This window comes from Hordeum vulgare, chromosome 3H, assembly GCF_904849725.1.
Source record: "Hordeum vulgare subsp. vulgare chromosome 3H, MorexV3_pseudomolecules_assembly, whole genome shotgun sequence".
NCBI classification, from domain to species: Eukaryota; Viridiplantae; Streptophyta; class Magnoliopsida; order Poales; family Poaceae; genus Hordeum; species Hordeum vulgare.
This window is the reverse complement of record NC_058520.1, coordinates 376,136,915-376,162,179: the sequence shown is the minus strand read 5'-3', so window position 1 is coordinate 376,162,179 and position 25,265 is coordinate 376,136,915.

Genomic DNA, 25,265 nt, shown 5'->3' with positions numbered 1-25,265 from the left:
GAGTTGTGCCAAGTGCACTGGATCCAATGACTCTGTTCTGTGCCAACACTGGTGCCATTGCCAAGCCAAGGAACCGAGGTTTCACAAGAGGACCAGACACATAAAGCGCTGCTTCAATTCCATCAGTGATTACATCAAGGAGGAGGGCATAAATATTTGCAAAGTGCACACGGATCTGAATGTTGCATATCCGTTGACTAAGCCTCTTCCACGAGCGAAACATGATCAACACCAGAACTGTATGGGTGTTAGATTCACTATAATGTAAATCACATAGTGATGTGAGCTAGATTATTGACTCTAGTGCAAGTGGAAGACTGTTGGAAATATGCCCTAGAGGCAATATTAAAGTGATTTTTTTCCTTGTTCATGATAATCATTTATTATCCATGCTTCAATTGTATTAATTGTAAACTCAAATACATGTGTGGATACATAGACAACACACTGTCCCTAGTGAGCCTCTAAAGGACTAGCTCGTTGATCAAAGATGGTCAAGGTTTCGTGGCCATATACATGAATTGTCATTTGATAACGGGATCTCGTCATTAGGGGAATGATGTGATGGACAAGACCGAAACTACAAACGTAACAAATGATCGTGTTAGTTTACTGCTACCTTTTTTCTGCATGTCAAGTATCTATTCCTATGACCATGAGATCATGCAACTCCGAGACACTTGAGGAATGCCTTGTGTGTATCAAACGTCACAACGTAATTGGGTGTCTATAAAGGTGATCTACAGGTATCTCTGAGGGTGTCTATTGGGTTGGCGTGAATCGAGACTAGGATTTGTCACTCCGTATGACGGAGAGGTATCTGTGGGGCCCGCTCGGTAATACAACATCACAATGAGCTTGCAAGCAATGTGACTAAGGATTTAGTCACAGGATCTTGTATTACAGAATGAGTAAAGAGACTTGTCGGTAACGAGATTGAACTAGGTATGGAGATACCGACAATCGAATCTCAGGAAAGAAACATACCGATGGACAAAGGGAATAACATACGGGATTGACTGAATACTTGACACTGAGGTTCGATTGATAAAGATCTTCGTAGAATATGTAGGAGCCAATATGGGCATCCAAGTCCCATTGTTGGTTATTAACCGTAGACAGTCTCGGTCATGTCTGCATAGTTCTTGAACCCACAGGGTCTACACACTTAAGGTTCGGTGATAATATAAGCATAATTGAGTCATTGTGTTGGTGACCGAAGGTTGTTCGGAGTCCTGGATGAGTTCTCGAACGTGACGAGGAACTCCGGAATGGTCCGGAGGTGAAGATAGATGTATAGGATGAAGGTCATCGGAGTCTGGAAGTGTTCCGGGGTGTACCAAGGGATTGACGGAGTGTCGAAAGGGGTTTTGGGAGGCCCTGACAATTGTTGGGGGGCTTATGGGCCAAGGAGAGGGGGCACCACAGCCAACCGGGGGTTGGGCGCAGCCCCTCACCCTAGCCCACTTTGGACGAAGGGGAGGAGGCCTCCTCCTAGGGCGCCACCAACCCTAGCCGCCGCCCCCTTGGCCGTCGACCTATAGAGGGAACCCTAGGGGGGCCTGCCCTCTCCCTTCCCCCTATATATAGAGAGGTAGAGAGAGGGCACCCACACGACAACTTTCCGCGATGCTGCGCCTCCTATCCCTCATAGTTTCTCTCCTCGAAATACCCTACGACGAAGCCCTACTGAGCTGCCACCACCAACACCTCACCACGCCGTTGTGTTGTCGGAGGACTCAAGCTGCCACTTCACCATCGCTCGCTAGATCGAGGAGGTGAAGACATCACCTAGATGTGCGTGTGTTGAACGCGGAGGTGTCTTCCGTTCGGCACTTGATCGGGAGATGGCGGTACGGTTCGTGATTGGATCGCGAAGACGTACCACTACATCAACTGCGTTCTTGAACACTTCCGCTTAGCAATCTACAAGGGTATGTAGATTCAATCTCTCCTCTCGTAGATGGTCATCACCATGGATAGATCGCAATTTTGCGTTGGAAATTTTTAATTTCCTATGCAATGTTCCCCAACAGAATCAACTTATAAGAGTACCTGCATTATTTGATATGTTGCTTATACTAACGGATCTCACGAAGTTTTGTTGAATTTTATGTGATTGAAGGCTTCAAGTTTTGGGTATTATCCCTATGGACAAAGGAATAAGGAGGGCCAAAATCCTAAGCTTGGGGATGCCCAAGGCACCCAAAGGTAATATTGTAGAAAGACTCAAGCGTCTAAGCTTGGGGAAGCCCCAAAAGGCATCCCCTCTTTCGTCTCAATCCATCGGTATGTCACTTGGAGTTACATTTTCATTCATCACATGATGTGAGTTTTTCTTGGAGCGTCCTTTGTTTTTGTCTAATTTTACTTTAAGTTTGCCACAATCATCGTTTGCTGCGCACACCTATTTGAGAGAGAGACACCATCATCATAATTTGTTAGAATACTCTATGTGCTTCACTTATATCTTTTGAGCATAGAAGTTGCTCTAGTACTTCACTTATATATTTTTGAGCATACCGGTACGTACATTTCATAGAAATATTATGCTATAATTATTCATTTATATTTTTTTGAGAGTTAAATAAATAGTGACGGTAATTTGCATGGGTTGGAAGACGGTACGAAAAATGACAGGTGTTCAATGAGTGATAATTAAAACCATCATGTAGCACATATAGAGAAATTATGGGTTAATGATATTGATGTGGTGATATGAAAAACGTGTTACTGCATTATTATTAGTTTAGAGAGGTCCCAATACTAAGAGATGTTAAACTTCTTGTTCGTCTAAACATTAAAAACGCATGGTGATGATGTGTGAGCATTTCTATTCCTCGTTGAAATCCTAGTGTTGTTTCGAGTCGGATTAGCGCGATGGTCAATTCCTCCCAACCCTCTCCCTCGGGGAATGTGAGTAGTACTTTTATTTGTGATGAAACTAATATAACTTTGCAATAAGTATATGTGTTCTATATGACTAATGTGACATCATGGACATATACAATCTCACCTCCTCATATTTTCTATCCTCTTCGGTACCGTGCATTGCCCATTCTCACCTCGAGGATCGGTGCAACTTTCACCGATGCATCCAAAACCCGTGACATGACACACTTTGTTGCACATAACCGTTATTTTATCTTCCTCAAAATAGCCACCATACCTACCTATCATGGCATTTCCATAGCCATTTCGAGATATATTGCCATGTAAATTCCATAGTCACTTCACATGACTAATTCGTTCATCATCTTATTGCAGTGCACGATGATATAGAGGTCACATAGTTTTTTGGCAAAGCCACCATTCATCATATTTTTTATACATGTCATGCTAGATCTTTGCACATCCTCGTACACTGCCAGAGGCATTCATACAGAGTCATATCATCCTATCAGTCTTCATATTGAGTTGTATGTAAATAAAAGTGTGATGATCATCTTTATTAGAGAATTCTCCCAGTGAGGAAATAAAAATGGGGGAGGACAATGATCCCACCATAATAATAATAATAATTAATGATATAAATAGAGAGAAGGGACTTTGCTACTATCCTTTACCACATGTGTGCCTCAAACTGGCGCCTTATTCTTCATATAGAGAGTGTCATGTTATACCATTCATATGCTAGTGGCAATCATTTTTTCATAAACTTGGCTTTTATATTCTGATGAAGTGTTTCCTAAAATGCCTAAGGTCTACATGAGCAACCAAGTTGGATGCACACCCCACTTAGCTTTAGTTGAGCTTTCATACACTTATAGCTCTAGTGCATCATTTGCATGTCAACCCCTACTCCTTGCATAGATATCGATCAACGGACATCTCCATAGCCCATTGGTACACCTAGTTGATGTGAGACTATCTTCTCCACTTTTACCCCCCTATGCATACCACCATATTTTGTTCCACCTATATGCTATGTCCAATGGTTCACGCTCATGTATTGCGTGAAGAATAAAAAGTTGATTCAGATTGAAAAAGTTCGATCCAATTGCTTGAGTTGGGCACCGTGGTGTTTGACATTTTGTATTAATGTAGTGAAGATGGGGCCATGCCTTACTAAGATAATAAGATGAATGGGGATAAAACAATATTTGAGGATTGTATACTTTGAAGGATTAATGATTTTGATGCTTATAGTTATAAGTATTGTTGTGTTAATGTTTGTTAATTCATTTTTTCTCAATGAGCATACATGCATAAGGTTATATAATGGGTAGCATGTCACATCAATTTTTTTGTTTTTATCATTTACCTACTTGAGGACAAGGAGGAATTAATCTTGGGGATGCTTGATACATCTCCAATGTATCTATAATTTTTCTTGTTCCATGTTGATATATTATCATTCTAGGGTACTTTTTGGGTATTTATTTACCAATTTATATTATTTTCGAGCACTAACCTATTGACCGAGTGCCTAGTGCCACTTGCTGTTTTTTGCATGTTTTTCACTTTTCAGGTTTTCAATACCAAAGAAAGTCCAATTAACCTAAAAGTTTTTAGAGATTTTTTCTGGACGAAAAGAAGACCAATGAGCATCACAAGAAGGCAAGAGGCCATCTGAGGGCCCCACAAGCCAACATGGCACGGCGTGGGGGCGCACCTTGATGGATTTTGGGGCCCTCGAGGTTCTCTCGACTCTGTTCTCTGGCTTATAAATTCTCATATATCCTAAAAACCCTAGAGGCAGTCCCCAAACACTTTTTACACCGCCGCAAGTCTCTATTTCGACTGGAGGCCATGTGGAGCTCCGTTCGAGTACCATGTCGGAGGGAGGATCAATCACAGGTGGCCTCTTCATCAACCTTGCTACCCTCATGATGATGTGTGAGTAGTTCACCACAGACCTACGCGTCCATGGCTAGTACCTATATGGAAATCTCTCTATCTCTCTCTCTTGATCTTCAATACAATCATCATCACATCTTTGCTTTGATCCATATGATGTAATCCTTTTGTGCGGTGCATTTGTTTGGATGTGATGAATTGTGGGTTTATGTTTAGATTATTCATGATAAATATTTGAGTCTTCTCTTAATACTAATATGATTCTTATATGCACGAGTATTATAGCTTCCTAATTCTCTCTAATCTATTGAAATAATTCGGCCAACTAGATTGATATTTCTTTGGTGAGAGATGTGTGTTGTAGTAGGTTCAACATGGTGAATTTCTATATCCCAGTGACAGAAGAGGACAAGATGCATCTTTGTGTTGCTGCTACTAAGGATAGCACGATGGGGTTTATACCTATTGCTTAAGTTTACTTTGTCTACATCATGTCATCGTTCTCCATACATTACTCTATTTTACTTAGTACTCTAGATGCATGCTGGATAGCGGTCGATGAGTGGAGTAATAGTAATAGGTGCAGGAAGGAGTCAGCCTATTTGTTTATGGACGTGATGCCTATATACACATGATCATTGTCGTGAATATTGCATACTATCCGCTTTTCTATCAATTGCCCAACTGTAATTTATTTACCCACTGTATGTTGTTTTCATGAGAGATGCCATTACGGAAAACTATGGCCCCCGGGTCTGTTCACCATATATTTCAAAACCTTCAATACATTGCTTCCATTTACTTGTTTTCATTTTATTTTGAAATTCAGAATTATCTACACATCTCACTTGCTTGTAAATAATGAGACCAAGGGGATTGACAACCCTCTTGTCCGCTTTGGGTGCAAGTTGTTTGCTCTTTTGTGTGCAGCCGCTCAAGACGGTTGTGGTTGATATTCCTATTGGTTCGATAAACCTTGGTTTCATAACTGAGCGAATACTTATCCACATTGTGTTGTGATAACCTGTTCCTCTTCATGGAAAACCCAACGCATATCACAAGTATCAGTCATCTCTTCACTTCTTAAGCCGACAATCTTATTTGTGATGAGAGCAAGCCTAGAGTACATTTCAGCGACTCCTTCACCATCCTTCATCTTGAACTTGTCAATTTGACTTTATAGCACATCCAACTTAGATTCCCTGGAGGATTCGGTTCCTTCATGCATATCAACCAAAGTATCCCAAATTTCTTTTCCATTCTCAGGACGGCAAATCTTGTTGAGCTCTTCAGGGCATAGACAGTTGAATAGAATGTCGCATGCTTGAGTGTTGTATTGCAACATATTCAATTCTTCCTCTGATGCTTCATGATCCGGTTCCTTTCCATCACCAAAGAATTAACCTTGCAATCCAACACGAACAACAACCCAGACGGTGGGGTTATGACCAAGAATATGCATTTTCATTTTATGCTTCGAACTAGAAAAGTTTTGATCATCAAAATATGGACCTCTACAATGATAATTTTCCTCACTATACGCCATACCCTCCAATGTTGTGAAACCAATGCAATGGAGAAAATTGCACTGATACCACTTCTAGGATCCGAAGTATGTCTAGAGGGTGTCGGTGATTAGATTACTTGCCCAAATAAAAACCTAGCATTTTCCCAATTTGAATAGTTGGCAAGTTTTAGGAATAATACCAAGTCAAGCACATCATACACATACAAGTCTAAGAGTATAGTAGCGGAAAATAAAGACATGCACATCTAAGTAGAGGGTAGGGATAGGACGATCAAATGCAAAGATGACATGGAGATTTTTGGCATGGTCTCGATAAGTGGTGTTATCGTACGTCCATGTTGATCGATACTTCAACCCACACAGGGTAACGGCCGCAAGAGTCCACGAAGGGTCCATGGAGAAGCAACCTTGTTTATACCATCATGGCTTACGTCAATGAAGGCCTAGCCTCACTCAGGGTAGATCTTCAGTAGGCGATCTCCTTGCCCTAACAGACTTCTTGGTTCAACTCCAAATGAAGTATGAGGCTCCCAAGCAACACCTAACCAATCTAGGAAACACCACTCTCCAATAGGTAATAGATGTGGTATGTATGATGAACTCCTTGCTCTTGTGCTTCAAAAGATAGTCTCCTCAACACTCAATCACTCTCCTACAGATTTGGCTTTGGTAGAGGAGATTGATTGGGTGGAAAGCAACTTGGGAAGGAAAGAAATCAAGATTCATATGGTAGGAGTGGAATGTCTTGATCTCAACACATGAGTAGATGGTTCTCTCTTAGAAAATAGATGTGGCAACTATTGGCTTGTTTTGAGTGCTTCCTCTAGGAGTGACAGGCAGGTGGAGGCGTATATATAGGCATCCCGAAAAATCCAACCATTAAAACATTATTGCCCAACTCGATGGAACCGAAGCAAAAACTCGATTGCACCAACTAGTGCAAACTGTGGCAACTTTTGACCTTTCGGTGAGACCGATATAAAATTCTCAGTGAGTCTGATTTTGCTTGTCTAGGGAGTTATCCAAACTTGATGGCACCAATTTGCAAGAATTGGAAAAGCCGATTTTCAGCAAATGGCTACCAGGGAGTTGGTCACTGTTTTTCGGTTGCACCGAAACCAAACTTGGTGTCACTAAGAAGGTTGGGTTTTGCTCTGGAATATGTCATGGGTAAAACTTGGTAGAGCCGATTTGGAAATATTGGTGGCGCCGAATTTGAGTGTTAGGCTTTTGAAGGAATATTTTGTGGGAAATTTCATGAGGGTTTTGGTGGCTAACTCTAAGCACTTGAGAAACAAGATTATCATAGATACCTCATCCCCTTTTAATAGTATTGGCTTTCCTATGGACTCAATTGTAATTTATCACATAAAAGCAAAACGTAGAGTCTTGAAGCTTGAAGCTTGGCCAATCTTATTCTTCTCCTTCCTTGGGGCTTCTCCTCACAATCGACCCAATCCATGCATTGAACCTTTACTAAAATACACTTGGTAGAATCATTAGTCCAAGGAAATATATGATGTTATTAATTACCAAAACCACCTAGGGAGAAGTTTGTTGGGGAACGTCGCATGGGAAACAAAAAAATTCCTACGCTCAACAAGATCAATCCATGGAGACTAACATCCATGAGAGGGGGAGTGCATCTACATTCTTGTAGATCGCTAAGCGAAAGCGTATATAACGCAATTGATGTAGTCAAACGTCTTCGCGGTCCAAATCGCAATCCGTCCCATGATCCCATCATGATCCGTCCCGATGTAGTGCCGAACGGTTGACGCCTCCGCGTTCATCACACGTAGCTGATAACGTCTCCACCTCCTTGATCCGGCAAGGGAGGGCAGAGTGGTAGATGAGTTCCCCGTTAGCGTGACGGCGTGATGGTGGTGGTGGTGTAGCTGACCCGGCAGGGCTTCGCCAAGCACTACTGGAATATCTAGAGGAGAAGGTGATCTAGAGAGAGAGGGAGAGGCTGCGTCGTGGCTTCTGTTATGGCAGCCCTCCCTCCCCTCACATATATGTAGGAGGAGAGGAGGTGGGAGGCGCCCTAGGGTTTTCCCTAGGGGTGGGGAGGTGACCAAGGGGGCTGCTTTGGCCCCCGAGGCAACTGGGGCGCCTCCCCTCTTGGCCCAACCCTAGCCCTTGCCGCATGGGCCTTAGGTTGGAGGGGATGATGTGCACCCTCTCATAGTCCATGGGGCCCTTCACGGCAGGTGGACATCCCGGTGGACCCCCGGAACACTTCTAGCACTCCCGTCACAAAACAGGTAAGTCCTCAAACTTTTCCGAAACCCGAATACCAACTTCCCATATATCAATCTTTACCTTCAGACCATTCCGGAGCTCCTCGTGACGTCCAAGATTTCATCCGGGACTCCGAACAACTTTCAGTTATCACCACAAGTAACTCACTAATACCAAAACATCATTGAACCTTAAGTGTGCACACCCCGCGGGTTCGAGAACTATGCAGACATGACCGAGACACTCTTCAGTCAATAACCAATAGCGGTACATGGATGCCCATATTGGCTCCTACATATTATACGAGGATCTTTATCGGTCGAACGATGATGTCAAGGACTCAATTAATACCGTATATTGTTCCCTTTGTCCATCCGTATGCTACTTGCCCAAGATTCGATCGTTGGTATCTCCATACCTAGTTCAATCTCGTTACCAACAAGTCTGTTTACTCATTCCATAATACAAGATCTCATGATGAACTCCTTAGTCACATTGCTTGCAAGCTTATTGTGATGTTGTATTACCGACTGGGCCCTAGAGATACCTCTCCATCATACGGAGTGACAAATCCTAGTCTCGATTCACGCCAACCCAACAGACACCCTCCGAGATACCTGTAGAGCACCTTTATAGTCACCCAGTTACATTGTGATGTTTTGTACACACAAGGCATTCCTCCGGTGTCCCGGACTTGCATGATCTCATGGCCATAGGAACAGATACTTGACATGCAGAAAATAGTAGCAATAAACTGACACGATCATATGCTACGTTAATAGTTTGGGTCTTGCCCATCACATCATTCTCCTAATGATGTGATCCCATTATCAAATGACAACTAATTTCTATGGCTAGGAAACATTGACCATCTTTGATCAATGAGCTAGTCCCTTAGAGGCTCAGTAGGGTCATTGTGTTTGTCTATGTATCCACACATGTATGTGAGTTTCCAATCAATACAATTATAGCATGGATAATAAACGATTATCATGAACAAGGAAATATTATAATAACCTATTTATTATTGCCTCTAGGGCATATTTACAACAGTTTCCCACTTGCACTAGAGTCAATAATCTAGCTCACACCACTATGTGATTTACATTGTAATTAATCTAACACCCATACAGTTGTGGGGTATGATGTCTTGCTTGTGTGAGAGGTATTTAGTCAACGGGTCCACAACATTCAGACCCATGTGCACTTTACAAATCTCTATGTCATATTGTAGATGCTTCTACCACGCTCTACTTGGTACTATTCCAACTGACTGCTCCACTATCCAAATCCGGTTTGCTACTCAAAGTCATCCAAATTGGTGTCAAAGTTTGCATCGACGTAACCCTTTTTGACGAACTCTTTTATCACATCTGTAATCGAGAAACGTTTCCTTAGTCATCTTGTTACTAAGGATGACTTTGACCATTGTCTAGCAATCCATTCCAGGATCACTTTTGTACCCCTTGACAAGCTCATGGCAAGGCACACACTAGGTGCGGTACACAACATGGCATACTATAGAGCCTATGTCTAAAGCATAGGGGACGACTTTCGTCCTTTCTCTTTCTTCTACCGTGGTCGGGATTTGAGTCTTACTCAAATTCACACCTTACAATACATGCAAGAACTCCTTCTTTGACTCATCCATTTAGAACTCCTTCAAAATCTTGTCAAGGTACGTATTCATTGAAAGTTTTATCAAGCGTCTTGATCTATCTCTATAGATCTTGATGCTCAATGTTCAAGTAGCTTAATCCAGGTTTTCTTTCGAAAAACACCTTTCAAACAACCTATATGCTTTCCAGAAATTCTACGTCATTTCCGATCAACAATAGGTCAACCACATATACTTATCAAAAATTCTATAGTGCTCCCACTCACTTTCTTGTAAATATAAGTTTCTCATAAACTTTGTATAAACCCAAAAAGCTTTGATCATCTCATTAAAGTGTATATTCCAAATCTGAGATGCTCGCTCCAGTCCATAGAAGGATCGCTAGAGCTTGCATACTTGTTAGCATCCTTAGGATCGACAAAACCTTCTGGTTGTATCACATGAAAACCTTTCCTCAAGGAAACCTCCAAGGAAACAATGTTTTGACATCCATGTGTCAGATTTCATAATCGAAAAATGCAGCAACTGCTAACATAATTCCGATAGACTTTAGCATTGCTACGGGTGAGAAAGTCTCATCGTAGTCAACTCCTTGAACTTGTCAGAAACCTCTTTGCGACAAGTCGAGCTTTCTAAATGGTGACACTTACCATCATCGCATGTCTTCCTTTTAAAGATCCATTTGTACTTAATAGCCTTACGACCATCAAGTAGTTCTTCCAAAGTCCACACTTTGATTTCATACACGGATCCTATCTCAGATTTGATGGCCTCTAGCCATTTGTCGGAATCCTGGCCAACCATCGCTTCTCCATAGCTTGTAGGTTCATTGTTGTCTAACAACATGACCTCCAAGACAGAATTACCGTACCACTCTAGAGAAGTACGTGTCCTTGTCGACCTACCAGGTTGGTAGTTACTTGATCTGAAGATTCATGATCACCATCATCAGCTTCCACTTCAACTGGTGTAGGCACCACAGGAACAACTTCATGCGCCCTTCTACTCTCTGGTTGAAGTGATGGTTCAAAAACCTCATCAAGTTCCACCATCCTCCCACTCAATTCTATCGAGAGAAACTCTTTCTCGAGAAAAGACCTGTTTTCAGCAACAAACACTTTGATTTTGGATCTGAGATAGAAGGTATACGTAACTGTTTCCTTTGGGTATCCTATGAAGGTGCATTTATCCGCTTTGGGTTCGAGCTTATTAGGCTGAAGCCTTTTGACATAAGCATCGTAGCCCCAAATTTTAAGAAATGCCATCTTAGGTTTCTTGCCAAACCATAATTCATACAGTGTCATCTCAACAGAATTATATGGTGCCATATCTAAAGTGAATGTGGTTGTCTCTAACGCATAACTCCAAAACGATAGTGGTAATTTGATAAGAGACATCATAGTATGCACCATATCCAATAGGGTGCAGCTACGACATTTGGACACACCATCACATTATGGTGTTCCATGTTGCATGAGTTGTGAAACAATTTCCACATTGTCTTAAATGTATACCAACCTCGCAACTCAGATATTCACCTCTACGGTCATATCTTAGACATTTCATCCTCTTGTCACGACGATCTTCAACTTCACTCTGAAATTTCTTGAACTTTTCAATATTTCAGACTCGTGATTCATCAAGTAAATACACATGTATCTACTCAAATCATCTGTGGAGTAAGAACATAATGATATCCAGTGCGTGTTTCAGCACTCATTTCACTGCATACATCAAATTATATCATTTCCAATAAGCCACTTGCTCGTTCCATCTCACTGGAAAACGAGGCATTCAGTCATCTCGCCCATGTGGCATGGTTTGCATGTATCAAGTGATTCAAAATCAAGTGAGTAAAAAATATCCATCTGCATGGACTCTCTTCATGCGTTTACACCAATAGGCATGGTTCGCATGTCTCAAACGATTAAAAATCGAGTGAGTCCAAAGATCCATTAGTATGGATCTTCGTCATGCGTTTTATAATAATATGACCTAAGCAGCAATGCCACAAGTAAGTGGTACTATCATTACTAACTTTGTATCTTTTGGCATACATACTATGAACATGTGTATCACTATGGTCGAGATTCAATAAACCATTCACATTGGGTGCATGACCATTGAAGGTATTATTCATGTAAACAGAATAACCACTATTATGTGACTTAAATGAATAATTGCATTGCAATAAACACGATCAAATCATGTTCATGCTCAACTCAAAACCAAATAACATTTAGGTTCAACACTAATACCTAAGGTAGAGGGAGCGTGCGATGGTGATCACATCAACCTTGGAAATACTTCCAACATACATCGTCACCTCGCTTTCAGCTAGTCTCCATTTATTTTGTAGCTTTTATTTCGAGTTACCAACATTTAGCAACTGAACCGGTTATCTAATACCCAGGTGCTACTAGGAGTACTAGTAATGTACACATCAATAACACGTATATCTAATATACTTCTGTTGAAGTTGCCAGCCTTCTTATCTACCAAGTATATAGGGCAGTCCCGCTTCACTGACCGTTCCCCTTATAATAGAAGCACTTAGTCTTTGGTTTGGGTTCAACCTTTGGTTTCTTCATTGGAGTGACAACTGACTTGCCATTCTTGAAGTTTCCCTTCTTGTCCTTGTCCTTCTTGAAACTAGTGGCTACTAACCATCAACACTTGATGCTCCTTCTTGATTTCTACCTTCGTGGTGTCTAACATTGCAAATAGCTCAGGGATCATCTTCTCCATATCTAGTATGTTTATAGTTTATCATGAAGTTCAGTAGCTTGGTGGCAGTGACTTTGGAGAACTATATCAATCACTATCTCATCTAGAAGATCAACTCACACTTGATTCAAGTGATTGTAGCACCGAGATAATCTGAGCACATGCTCACCGATTGAGCTTTTCTCCTTCATTTTGCATGCAAAGAATCTTGACGGGGGTCTCATACCTCTCAACACGGAGACGGGCCTGAAATCCTAATTTCAGCTCTTGGAACATCTCATTTGTTTGATACGTCTCAAACGTATCTATAATTTTTGATGGTTTCATGATCTTATCTTGTCATCTTTGGATGTTTTATGTACCTTTTATATCATTTTTGGGACTAACTTATTAATTCAGTGCCAAGTGCTAGTTCCTGTTTTTTCTGTGTTTTTGGCTCTTTTCAGATCTAATTTTGGAACGGAGTCCAAACGGAATAAAATCCCCGAAATAATTTTTTCCCGAACGGAAGAAGATCACGGGGCTTGAGGGCCAAGCCAGGAGGGCTACAGGGGGCCCACAAGCCCCCTATCCGCCACCAGGGGGCGGCGGCCAGCAGGCTTGTGGCCTCCCTAGAGCCCCCTTGACCTAGCTCCTTCGCCTATATATTCCCTAAAATACAGAAAAAATCAAGGAATCCTCGAAAACACTTTTCCGCCGCCGCAAGCTTCCGTTTCCGCGAGATCTCATCTAGAGACCCTTCCCGGTGCCCTGCCGGAGGGAACTTTGGAGTTGGAGAGCTTCTACATCAACATCATCACCCCTCCAATGACTCGTGAGTAGTTCACTTCAGACCTACGGGTCCGTAGTTAGTAGCTCGATGGCTTCTTCTCTCTCTTGGATCTTCAATACAAAGTTCTCCATGATCTTCATGGAGATCTATCCGATGTAATCCTCTTTGACGGTGTGTTTGTCGAGATCCGATGAATTGTAGATTTGTGATCAGATTATCTATGATATATATCTGAGTCTTTGCTGATTTCTTATATGCATGATTTGATATCCTTGTAAGTCTCCCCGAGTCTTGGGTTTTGTCTGGCCAACTAGATCTATGATTCTTGCAATGGGAGAAGTGCTTGGTTTTGGGTTCTTACCATGTGCTGACCTTTCCCAGTGACAGTAGGGGCAGCAAGGCACACATCGTGTAGTTGCCATCAAGGGTAAAAATGTGGGCTTTGTCGTAGATATGAGATTGTCCATCTACATCATGTCATCTTGCTTAAGGCGTTACTTTGTTCTTTTGGACTTAATACACTAGATGCATGCTGTATAGCGGTCGACGTGTGGAGTAATAGTAGTAGATGCAGAAAGTATCGGTCTCCTAATGTTGGACGTGATGCCTATAGATATAATCATTGCCATAGATGACGTCACGACTTTGCGCGGTTCTATCAATTGCTCGACAGTAATTTGTTCACCCACCGTCTACTTGCTTTCATGAGAGAAGCCACTAGTAAACACTACGGCCCCCGGGTCTATTCACACCTATCGTTTCCACTTTCGCTTTTACTTTGCTTTGTTACTTTGTTTCTTTCAGTTCTCACTTGGCGAACAATCTATAAGGGATTGACAACCCCTTCATAGCGTTGGGAGCAAGCTTTTTGTGTTTGTGCAGGCACTTGTGATACTCCTTCACTGGATCGATACCTTGGTTCTCAAACTGAGGGAAATACTTACCACCGCTGCGCTACATCACCCTTTCCGCTTCGAGGGAACACCAATGCAAGGCTCCAAGGCCACGGGGGAAATCCTTTGCATATTTTCCTAGGAAGTCCCTTAAGGCGTAGCCGTAGCAGAAGGATTCCTGGTGCCGTAGCATGTTTCTGGCGCCGTTGGAAGGTCTTTTGTTGCAGTAACAATGTTCCATAACATTCAGAAACGTTTTGGAGCGTCAATTCTAACCCATAAAGCATGACACACTGAACTATCATGTATTCATCAAAACGGGTCTGTCAGATGTTTGCAACATCCACAACCGACACTTGAGGGGGTAGCACACCGAGCGGTGCATTAAGGACATAAGCCTTTTGTGCGGCAATGAGGACAATTCTCACTTTACAGACCGAGTCTTTCAACTTAGCTTTCTCTAGGAACATATCAAAATATATGGGAGCTACAACACAAGCCATTGATCTACAACATAATTTGCAAAGGCATTTTGACTATGTTCATGATAATGAGTTCAATTAATCATATTACTTAAGAACTCCCACTCAACTCAACATCTCTCGCGTTGTTCAAGTGTGACATTATCCAAATCCACCAACCCATGTCCGATCATTGATGGGGGTATGTACCTAGGGTAGGGTCATAGGCCTGACCTACATGTACCCCTAACTTCTACTATCAGGCTTGTTCCAGATACATCCATTTTGCATCATGCTTTTATGTTGATATTTATCGCTCTATGGGCTGTTATTACACTTCACGGTACAATACTTATGCATTTTCTCTCTTATTTTGCAAGGTTTACATGAAGAGGGAGAATGCCGGCAGCTGGAATTTTGGCCTGAAAAGGAGCAAGTTTGAGATACCTATTCTGCGCAACTCCAAAAGCCGTGAAAATCAACGAGGAATTATTTTGGAATTTATAAAAAATACTGGGTGGAAGAAGTACCAGAGGGGAGCCACCAGGAGGCCACAAGCCTGCTAGGCGCGGCCTACCCCCCTGGCCGCGCCTAGGGGGCTTGTGGGCTCCCTGTTGGCCCTCTGGCTCCCATCTTTTGCTATAAGGAGGGTTTCGTTCCAGAAAAAATCAGGAAGAGACTTTCAGGAGGAATCGCCGCCGCCATGAGGCGGAACTTGAGCAGAACCAATCTAGAGCTCCGGCAGGGCCGTCCTGCCGGGGAAACTTCCCTCCCAGAGGGGGAAATCATCGCCATCGTCATCACCAACACTCCTCTCGTCGGAGGGGACTCATCACCATCAACATCTTCATCAGCACCATCTCATCTCCAAACCCTAGTTCATCTCTTGTAACCAATCTCCGTCTGGCGACTCCGATTGGTACTTGTAAGGTTGCTAGTAGTGTTAATTACTCTTTGTAGTTGATGCTAGTTGGATTACTCGGTGGAAGATTATATGTTTAGATCCTTGATGTCATTCAATACCTCTCTGGTCATGAATATAATTGTGCTTTGTGAGTAGTCACTTTTGTTCCTCAGGACATGGGATAAGTCATGTGAATTTGGTATTCGTTTGATATTTTGATGCGTTGTATGTTGTTTTTCCTCTAGTGGTGTTATGTGAACGTCAACTACATAACACTTCACCATTATTTGGGCCTAGAGGAAGGCATTGGGAAGTAATAAGTAGATGATGGGTTGCTAGAGTGACACAAGCTTAAACCCTAGTTTATGCATTGCTTCGTAAGGGGCTGATTTGGATCCACTAGTTTAATGCTATGGTTAGACTTAGTCGTAATTCTTCTTTCGTAGTTGCGAATGCTTGCGAGAGGGGTTAATCATAAGTGGGATGTTTGTCCAAGTAAGGGCGGCACCCAAGCACCGGTCCACCCACATATCAAACTATCAAAGTAGCGAACGCGAATCACATGAACATGATGAAAACTAGCTTGACAGAAATTCCCATGTGTCCTCGGGAGCGCTTTACCTCCTATAAGAGTTTGTCCAGGCTTGTCCCTTGCTCAAAAAGGGATTGGGCCATCTTGCTGCACCTTTGTTACTATTGTTACTTGCTACTTGCTACGAATCATCTTACCACACAACTATCTGTTGCCGATAATTTCAGTGCTTGCAGAGAATAACTTGCTGAAAACCACTTGTCAGATCCTTCTGCTCCTCGTTGGGTTCGACACTCTTACTTATCGAAAGGACTATGATAGATCCCCTACACTTGTGGGTCATCAGTTCCCACGACAGTTGGCGCCCACCGTGGGGCAGGCGTCTAAGCGACTTTCGACGAGTTCGCAATTTTCTCCTTCGTCATGTCTTCTCGCAGCGGTTTATACCTAGGCCACGAGATCCATTTTGGTGCGCTCACCTTTGTCGCCGATGAATCGGCATGGCTTCAGGAAGTGCCTCTTGGAGTTGAGGCGCTCTTCGTCCGTGGGGAGACGCACTTCCGTGCAAGCGCCTACGGCGTTCTTCTTTGGCAGCCGATGAGTCCGGTGTCGTTTGCTCTCCCCGATGTTTGTCACTGCAAGCGATCAAGTCGCTCGTGGCTCCAACGTTGGGTGAGTCATGTGGCGGCTCGCCAAGCATCATCTTCGCAGGTTGCAACTATCGAGCCTGCCGAATGACTTCACAGCGCATTCGACTCGGCGTGAGATCAATTTGATGTTCCTTCCAAGAGCGAGAGCTGCAATCCTGCAGCTGAGGTTTTCATGGCGGGTTCAAATCAAAGCCCGCTTGGTTTCGACCGCAGCGGGCGCGAGGCTGGAGAACCACCGAACGTGCAACATCGCTGAGATGAGGATATTCTCAACGAGTGCACCCGCCAGCGTCAACGAGTTTTCAGTCGACGCCAGCGACAGTTATTTCCAAGTGGATCTCAGAACAACATCCAGGTATTCCGTACTCTAGTTCTGAATGTTGCACCCGCTGCTAGGATTGCAGATTCTATTCAACTGTCAGGTTCAGAGGCTGGCAGAGGTTTGGAGCATATCCGACCATTGCTTCAGGCAGCACAACAGCAGAATTTAGATGTTTCTGAGTCGCACAACAGTTTACACAATGATTCACCCAGGGCAGACACAGTTCAGTCGGCTCATAGCCTGGGTTCACCTCTGCATCACAGAGGCGGAGGTTACCGCGAACATCAGTACAGAGATCAGGGGCGAGATCAGCTTGCTTCTCGTTATCACTGCGACGACAGCCGTCGAGCGCTTACTCCCCCGCAGAGTGGTACATATGTGCCCCGGCACTATGATGATAGGTTCCCGTTCGGCAATGAGCGGAATCCTAGGTTCGATGAAAGGAATGTACTCGAGTAGAGGCGGATCGACACGGGCATGGCTCACAAAGATGGTCATGATAGAAATCATCCGAGTGGAAGTGGTGTCATTGTCTCCGGCCCCTGGTGTTTCAGCAGAGCTATTCGATCAGCCGACATTCCCCCCAACTTTAGGTTGGCGATCGGAATAGGCAAGTTCACTCATGAGTCAAAGCCAGAAACATGGTTAGACGATTACCGAGTGGCGGTGCAGATTGATGGAGACAATGACAATGTAGCCATGAAGCATCTGTCTTTGATGTTGGACGGTTCCGCCCGAGCATGGCTTAATGAATTATCTCCTTCTAGAATCTATTGTTGGAAGGACCTTGCCCGAGTGTTCATCAGTACTTTCGAGGGCACGTGAAAACGTCATGCTGGTTTATGTGAGATGCAGCACTGTGTGCAGAAACGAAATGAAACTTTGAGAGATTACATTCAGTGTTGGACCACCCTCCATCACACGGTGGAAAATGTTTCGAACACCAAGACGGTTGCGCCTTCAAGGCTGGTGTTAGGTACAGAGAGATTTACCTAAAGTTAAGACGGAAAGGAGATATGTCCTTAAGCAAGATGATGGAGATTTCCACCTGATACACCAATGGAGAAGAGGAGGACCGCCTCCACAACGGCAAAGGAAAAGCAGTCGACAATGATGCTCACGGCAGCAATTCCAATAGGAAACAAAAGCGCAAAACTGACTGTTCTGCTCAGGCAGAAGCAGCCGCTCTGGCGGCACAAGGAAATAATAAGGGGAAATCCAAAGGACAATTTACCCCCAAGAAAGTGAAGAATTAGTCGGGAACCGGCGTTCTAGATATGGCGTATGCAATCCACACGAAGAACGATGATGAAGGCAGTTTGATATTGCCCAAGCACACCACTCGGCAATGCAGATTGTTGATCCAACAGTTCAAGGAAAAGCAATCGAGTGAGAAAACTTCTGAGTATGAGGACGATGAAGATAAGGAGAATTTTCCTCAGGTCAATTCCACATTGATGATTTTTGTCGATATACAAAGCGAAAGTCGACTGAAAGTTATAAATAGAGAAGTCAACATGGTTGTTCCTGCCACCCCGACATACCTCAAGTGGTCACAGACCCCTATAACCTTTGACCACTCGGATCACCCTGTTCATGTTGCTACCCCCAGTTGGCAAGCACTGGTGGAAGATCCTGTTGTGGGAGGCAATCGTCTTTGCAAAATTCTCATGGACGAAGGGAGTGGATTGAACATCTTGTACGTGGATACCCTGAAGGGGATGAGCATTCCGATGTCCCGACTCAGTGAGAGCAACATGCAATTCCACAGAGTCATCTCTGGCAAGAAGGCCAGATCACTCAGTCAGATCGCGTTTGATGTGGTGTTCGGCACCGAGAAGAATTTTCGCAAAGAAAAGTTGACGTTTGAAGTTGTAGACTTCGAGAGCGCGTATCACGCCATCCTTGGTCGACCGGCTTAGGTCCGTTTCATGGCCCGTCCATGTTACGCATACCTCAAAGTGAAGATGCCCGAGCCCAAGGGTGTGATCACAGTCATAGGGAATCAACAAAGGGCTGAGGAGTGCCTTCAGCAAGTCTCTAAGATTTCCGACCATCAAATTGCTATGGTCGAGTTGGAAGAATACAAGAAGAATATTGAACCCGCTGGTCTTCTTCATTCCAAGAAGCTCGCTTTTGAGTCTGCTTTTCAGTCGGCGTGTGACGTGAAGAAAGTGAACATTCACCCGACAGATCCCAATGCTTCCCCGACTAACATCTCAACGAAACTCAACAACAAATAGGAAGTCACGCTCATCCAGTTCATCCGTGAGAACTTGGACATCTTTGCATGGAAGCCTTCTGACATGCCGGGTGTACCTAGGGAACTGGCTGAGCACCGATTGTGAGTCGACCCGAAGGCCAAGCCCGTCAAAGAGCATTTGCGTCGGTCGGCGGCAGAGAAACGTAAAGCAATCGGCGAGCAGGTGGCTCGACTCTTGGAGCCTAAGTTCATACGCGAGGTTTACCACTCCAAGTGTCTCGGGAATGTTGTCATGGTCCCCAAGAAAGAATAGTCACTCCGCATGTGTATTGACTTTAAACATATCAACCGGGCATGTCCGAAAGATCATTTTCCGCTCCCCCGCTTCAATCAGATTGTCGACTCAACTATGGGATGCGAGCGTTTATCTTTTCTTGATGCATACTCTGGTTACTATCAGATCCATCTGTTTGGTCCAGATGAAATGAAGACTTCCTTCATCACCCCTTTCGGGTGTTTCTGTTATATCACCATGCCTTTTGGTCTGAAAATACTAGCGCTACTTTCATGCTTATGATTCAGAAATGCTTGCTCGACCAAATCAGCCGGAATGTTGAGGCTTATATGGATGATACTGTAGTCAAGTCTCGCAAAGGTTCTGACCTCCCGACTGACCTAGCGGAAACAATCACCAACTTGAGGAAATATGATATCAAATAAAACCCAACGAAGTGCACTTTTGGAGTTCCTAATGGTAAGTTACTCGGTTTCCTCGTTTCCGAACAGGGGATTGATGTCGGTCCCTAGAAGATTGGTGCCATTGTCCGAATGCAACGCCCTAAGCGTGTGCAGGATGTCCAGAAGCTCACATGCTTCTTGGTGGCCTTGAGTAGGTTTATTTCTCGCCTTGGAGAGAAGGCTTTGCCTTTATACCGACTGATGAAAAAGTCTGATACGTTCGAGTGGAATCATGTAGCAGAAGCAGTGTTTGTTGATCTCAAAGCCCTGCTTTCCACCCAACGGGTGCTTGCTACTCCGCACAGCAAAGAACCCTTGCTCCTATACATTGCAGCCACTAACCAAGTCGTTAGTACAGTTCTCACTATCGAGTGAGAAGAAGAGGTCAAGGCTTATAAAGTCCAGCGTCTAGTTTACTATATCTCCGAAGTATTGACTCCTTCCAAGCAAAGGTACCCTCATTATCATAAGCTCGTCTATGGTATATATCTGTCGGTGAAGAAGGTGGCACAGCACTTCCAAGATCACTCAGTTTCAGTCGTCAGCGATTCTCCATTGTCTGAGATCCTCAACAATCGAGACACGACTGGTCGAGTGGACAAATGGGTATTGAACTTCTATACTTTGATATTAAGTTTGAAGCAAAGAAGGCCATCAAATCTCAAGCGCTTGCTGACTTCATGGCCGGGTGGATTGAACAACATCATTCAATTCAAATCCACTTGGCACACTGGACCATGTTCTTTGATGGCTCTAATATGTTGAACGGGTCCGGTGCTGGCATGGTATTGGTATCTCCAAAGGGTGACAAACTCAGTTATATCCTACAGATTCACTTTGATTCCTCCAATAATGAAGCCGGATATGAGGCACTCCTTTACGGGTTACGTATGGCCATCTCACTCGGCGTCACGCGCCTCATGGTATACGGTGGTTTACATTTGGTGGTTAATCACGTGATGAAGGAGTGGGACTCTGACACCCCGAGACCGACCTTCCAGAAGATTCCCATCTTATTCCATTGTCGTTGTGTGATTAGATTGTTTGTCACATTCATTATCGCATCATTCGCATCATCCGCATTGCAACGGCACTCCGTTGCCGCCAGTTTCCAAAACTTGCATGCGTTGTTAGCTGTCGATTCTCTCCGTTTTCGTCGTTCACCGTATTGACACCAACCACACACACACGTGCCCGCGCCATCACTTATATATTGTTTGTAAAACTGTGTATCAAGTATTATCGGATTGGGTTGAAACTTGGCGTGCGGTCTTAATATAGTGTAGATAGGCCGTCTGTCAAGTTTCGTCGCAATCAGAGTATGTTTGATATCCGAACCGTTAAACCTATAGCGGCACTATAGCTGGTCATTTTATCGAACGTTTTTGGTTTATAAAATTCTGTCGCCGGGTGCCCGTTTTCCCTCTCCCATCCGCCTAACCTGTGTGCACAGTGCACCGACCTTTGCGCAGCCTAGTCCGAAAACCTCCTAGAACCGGAATCATACGATTGTAACCGTTGGGTCCGGATCAACCCCGTTTTACCCTGAATCGTCATCGATTTTGCAACTGGACGCCCTAACCTATATTTCTCGACCGTCGGATGACAATAAGAGGGACCAAATTAACCCTTACCCTAATCCCACATGCTATAAATAGGTGCCAACCCTAAATTATAGACGTTTGTCCCATCCATCCCTTCAGCCGCCCCCACCCACCTCCTTTGTTTTCGTTGTTGTTTGAGTTGTTTTGCTATTTTCAAGGCATGCATTGTTGTTTGAGTTGTGTTGTTGTCCGTTTCGTAGATGCCATGTTAGTTGCACATGTCCCATATTCATGCCTCCGGCACATGGGAACCCAGTAAACGGGATCACCCCATCATTCTTTGGCATGCACATGCTCGACATTCGTTGGCACCGGTATCTCATCGAGTTACCGGAACCGAAATGTTGTTGTGGCATCATTTCCATTTTGCCGCCATGGCGACACATGCTTCATATCCTTCTTTCCATTGTTTTTCATAAAATCGCATGCATGTTGCATTCATGGCATAATATCTTGTGTTGCATGTATCTGTTAACCGTAGCTCCAATCAAATGAGCTATATGTGTAAACCGACTAGAATGACATGTAGAATCACTTGCTTCACCTCTTGCCATGTTTAAACAACATTTAATATTGCCGTACACCTAAATGGGAGTGAACTAAATAATTCATATGTGGAGTTTCGTCAATATGCAACTCGTTGTGTATTGAGCTTCACTTAATGTGTAGTATTTGATTGTTGCGAGTTGCCATGCCATGTCTTGCATAATTGAAATGGACATGCATCGTATGTGTTATGCATCATGTCTTGAATATGTGTGATTTTATAGTGTGTTGATTGTTGTTCCGGATTTTTTCTTCTCGATAGTGTTCCGAACCGCTTTGGAGTGTGAGGATTCGTTTGACTACATCGGTTCGTCTGCTTCACGGATCGTTCTTCTTCCAAGCGGGATCACAGGCAATATCAACATTTCCCTAGATACCAATACTATCAATGCCATGCTATTTGTCTCGTTTCTTTCGTTATGTCTTGTTGCCTACCACCTGTTAAATGCCAGCCTCTCAACATTGCCATGAAACCTTCAATCTCCTACAACCTACCAAACCACTGATTGGCTATGTTACCACTTGCTTAACCATGTGTGAGCATTGCTAGTTGTAGGTGCCATTGCTTCAATGTGATAACATGGGTTCCTTGTTATATCACCATCAAATTGCTACTTAACGTAATGGACCTATATACTTGGTAAAAGGTGGAAGGCTCGGCTTTCTAGCCTGGTATTTTGTTCTACCTTTGCCACCTTAGTTTCGGCTACCGGTGTTATATTCCATAATTGAGCGCTCCTAACACGATCGGGGTTGTTATGGGGACCCCCTTGATAATTCGTCTTAGTTAAAGCTTGTCTGGCAAGGCCCAACTTTGGTACTACATTTCCCTAATAACCTAGTAAAATTGCATAGGGACTTTCCGGACCCCGTGGATAATTAATCAACCCCGGTCCAGTGCTCCTCATGAGTGTTGGTCCAAAAAGTGCACACTGCGAGGCCACCACAGGGAAACTCGAGGTTTGGTTCTACTCGTAGTGTGACCCATCCGATAGTGTCCTGAGAACGAGATACGCTGCTCCTATCGGGTTCGTCGACACGTCGGGTGGCCTTCTTGGACTTGTTTTACCTTTTACGAAATATTTTGTGCATCGGGATTCTCGTGATGCTTTGGGTTATCTCGGAGTTGAGGCTCTCCATTAAGGAATCCGAGGAGATCGCGAGTTTCGTGATCAAGGCTTTCTATATGGCTTGTGGTAATTTGTGATGGATTAGTTGGAGCACCCCTGCAGGGTTAAATCTTTCGGAAAGCCGTGCCCGCGGTTATGTGGCAAATGTGGAAACTTTGTTTAACATATGGTTCTAGACGACCTGAAGTAAACTTAATTGTAACATGCCAATTGTGTGCGTGAAAGTGCATTATATCGACTAGAGGGGGGTCAATAGGAGATTTTTAGAATTTCATCATTGAGGAAATTCCTTTTGAGGAAATTCCTCACTGATGACTAACTTACAGCGGAAACAGTAAAGGATCAGAAGTGCAAAGTTTCACAACAGCAGTTTTTCAGAGTGAAGAATGTGAAAACAGATTGCACAGTGAGAAGGCACGCAGAATACAGATGAGAAATGACTAACGTGAAGAATTTGGGGTTGAGGAAATTCGGAGAAAGTCTTCCGCAAATTCTTCAAACAGTCACAGTGAAAGTCATCAACACATAATACGGGAAAATAAAGAGTTGAGGAATTAGAACCCGTTTCTCAGTGAAGACAGTCGTTGATGACCCAGTTCCAACTGTTGTGACAGTCATACATCTGGTTTGGAGCGGCTTGGTATTGAAACCAAAGGACACCCAGTCCCGGGACACACAGTCCCTACCGTACTCTCCTTGAGCTAAGGACACACAGTCCTCGCCCAACACTCGTGGTAAGTCTTCAGGGCAGACTTCCAAACCCTCACAAACTAGGTCACCCGGCGATCCACAATTGACTGCTGGAAAGCTCTAGACCATGACGCCTAACCGTCTGGAGGATGCACTGTCCTCAAAGGTAAAAGGCTTTAGTCCCACACAGGAACAACTTCTTGAGTGATGCTCAATCACTAGGTTTGGTTTGTGGTTTCGGTGGGTGGTCTATTTCCTCACTGATGATTTACTCTGGAAGGCTCTGAGGAATTTGGGTTGCTCTTATGACAAGTGTCAGTTTCTAACAGAGCAGCCATCCAGCTAGTGGTTGTGGGGTGTGGCTATTTATAGCCTGGGAGCATCCTGACATGATTTGACACTAATGCCCTTAAATAATATGACCGTTGGAGTGGATAAGACCAATGACTTGGCGTGGTTATCAAAATGGTCGGAACCCTCAACTGTGAGAGTCCTCATGTCACTCATATTCCTCACTTGACGCTTTTGGTAGGATTAGGCTTGGGTTGAGCATCATGAGGAAATTCATTCCATAGTGTAACTTCGACCCCCTTTAATAGTACGGTGTTCCTATTACTCAAATGCGAAGAAAGTAAAACAGAAAGTGTAAATCTTCATGCTTCAAAATCTTCAGAATGATTTTCTTTAGGAACCACCGGACATCCCAATATGAGTATCTTCATGAGGAATATCAATTTCATCACAGATTCCTCGCGATTCATTTCTTCAGCTTCAGACCAATTTCTTCAACTGAAGACATATATTTTTAGGGGTCGATATTCTTCAAATATCTCAAACTCCTCAATGACTTATAGATCCTGTGTATACTCACAAACACATTAGATACTTAACCTATAACTCTCC